Consider the following 2,787-nt stretch of genomic DNA (forward strand, 5'->3'; position numbering starts at 1 on the left):
ACCTTTCAAACTTTGAGCAGAGAAAGGAAGGTTTAAGAACGAGTTTGTGCCATAGGTTCGGTTACTGGGTCGGCCCAGTTGCTACATGAGGATCTTGATGCTTTTTCCCCACCCCTGGCATCCAGCATTCTTTGGTGTCACAACCACCTCAGTGGAACCAGCTGTCTAATTTGACCACAATTGTCAATGCTTAAAACTACTAGTGTTTTTGGAAACACATTTATTAAGTTTTCGAGGGGCAGTGGGGATTTCTGCCAGGTTCAACCTAACAAGTAAATTCAGAAAAGAACTCTAGAAAATTGTTAGGACCTGAGAGATCCCCATCAGAAAGAAGAACTTGGAAATTGGAGAGCTGCTGCAAGGGAATTGCCGAACATTTCTGAGCACTCGGACCTGGATGAGGTAAAAATCACTGAACTTTACTTTCAAGGGACTCAGTGACACATTGATGCCTTTTCTTTGGAGGATCTTTCCCTCGACTTTATATCCAACGCTCTGAATATTTCAACGGAAGTATTTTAGAAGTAGACTTCCGGGTGTGTTTTTTTTTTTTAAATCCTTTCTGTATTCCCTGTTAATTTACTTTTTAAACTTGCTTCAATATGGCTAGAATGAACCCCCCTGCTCCTGTGGAAATCACATACAAGAATATGAGATTTCTTATTGCCCACAATCCAACCAGTACCTCCTTACACACATTCTTACAAGAGCTTAAGAAGAATGGAGTTACCACCATAGTAAGAGTTTGTGAAGCTACTTATGATACTACTATTTTGGAGAAAGAAGGCATTCAGGTTCTGGATTGGCCTTTTGCTGATGGTACATCACCATCTAGTCAGATAGTTGATCAATGGCTAAATCTGGTCAAAACGAAATTTCGTGAAAATCCTGGTTGTTGTATTGCGGTTCACTGTGCTGCGGGTCTCGGCAGAGCTCCCCTGCTAGTTGCTCTAGCATTAATTGAAAGTGGAATGAAGTATGAAGACGCAGTACAGTTTATAAGGCAAAAGCGACGTGGAGCTTTTAACAGCAAGCAGCTTTTGTATTTGGAGAACTATCGTCCAAAAATATGTCTGCGCTTCAGAAACACCAGAAATAATTGTTTCTTCCAATAGAAGGGAGATGCCTGATCCTATGGTTTGAGAAGTAAAGTTGGAAACCAGTTTAATTATTGTACGTATTAGCCAACGTGAAGATTTGGCGAATACTAAGTCTAACAAAGTTTTCACAGGAGCACTGAAAAGCAGTTTGAACAGGCCAAAAGCTAACCAAAATTACAGCTTCTCTTTTTGATGCTATTTTGACATTAAGTAAAACATTATAACTTTCAATATCAAAAAGGTGTTTCTCATTTGTATCAACTGCATCTTGCTAACATATAAGAAATTTAGAGAAACAAGGTGTCCAAATACCCAGCCCAATACTAATATGCTTTAGTATTGCACAGACCTTAAGTGCTGCATTTCTTCAGTCAGTTCAAAGTAGTGCCTGTATGAACATCTGTTCCTTACATGCTTCTGTCACCAACATTCAAAGTAGTATATGGCAAGAGTTACACAACCATTGACTTTGCTTAGGTCATTAATTTGTTTATATGAGTTTCATTTTTTGCATTGTTAAAAAACTTCCATTTTTGAAAAATCACAAGCTTGTTGATGGTTTAATCTACATTGTACAAAACTACCTGCCTTTAATGTCTTCAGACAAAAAGTCATAACTGTTAAAGTTTGCACTTTGGGGTGCAATTCAACAGAAAAATCCTGAGAAAAAAAATGAAGGGGTTATTGAATATTTCTATTAAAATATTTCCTCTGTCTTGTGTGGGATATATAGTAATGAGTGTAGTAAATGCTTTTTAAATTTTAGCAAATGTTTTTTGAAAGGCATGCATTATTTGTTATTATAGCTAAAGTAATTCTTAATAATAAGTTTAATGAAAATATTGGGATGCTTTGTTCCGTACCTATTAGAAGTTGTTTGCCAACTATTATTTGTATGCCAACTATTATTTGCATTGGGATTGATTAACATTTACTTAGTTAGTTCATAGTTATTTACGCAACATATTAGGAATAAGTCATAAATCAATAAACATTGCTTTATTTGGAATACTGATAAATATCAATAGTCACAATGATTTCTGTAAAGCATGTATCAAATGTGATCACATTAGTAGGGCAGTTAACTATCTTTCAATAATACTGTTCAGTTGCTTTTATAAAAAATAAAATCTCATTATACAAGTTCAGATATTCTTTGTTTATAGAATATTTTCAAATTCCTAGGTAATGAAAAGCCCTAGGGATCCAAGAGAGTATATGGTAATGTAATGACCTTCACAAAGTAATGATCGTATGAAGCACTAAAATGCAACGTGGTGAAACTGCAAGTATAGCAAAATCGGTACAAACGACTTCGGGAGCACAAAATAAAATTTAGCCATCACTGCCTTTGGTCGAAGAGTAATAAGACAATGTTTACAGAAAAGAACACTACTACCGGTAGATTGGTTTCATTCCTTAGTCCCCACATATTCTTCCATATCATTGACAGAGCCTCACAGTTAATGGAGTGAATTTTCTTGCTTTTTCAATTTGTTCTTGGCCATGTGTCTTATGGCCAGTGGAATGAATGTTCGCTAAGGTGATGCTGTTAGGCCCCAGATGGCCCTATCCAGTAGGAGACCCCAAAAAGATTACCAGGACTCGAGTTCGATGCAACAGCAAGAGGTTTATTTGCCAACGCGCTGGGGTCCACCTTCACTCACAAAAGCAGGAGACAAAGGCG

The 2,787-nt window shown here is 36.9% G+C and overlaps 1 pseudogene; it reads left to right on the forward strand.

Annotated features, from left to right (window-relative positions):
• The first annotated feature begins 602 nt into the window (after positions 1 to 602).
• Positions 603 to 1,115, forward strand: LOC102833580 (annotated as a pseudogene).
• Positions 1,116 to 2,787: the final 1,672 nt, after the last annotated feature.

The sequence above is a fragment of the Chrysochloris asiatica genome, unplaced genomic scaffold (genome assembly GCF_000296735.1).
Source record: "Chrysochloris asiatica unplaced genomic scaffold, ChrAsi1.0 scaffold00018, whole genome shotgun sequence".
Taxonomy (NCBI): domain Eukaryota; kingdom Metazoa; phylum Chordata; class Mammalia; order Afrosoricida; family Chrysochloridae; genus Chrysochloris; species Chrysochloris asiatica.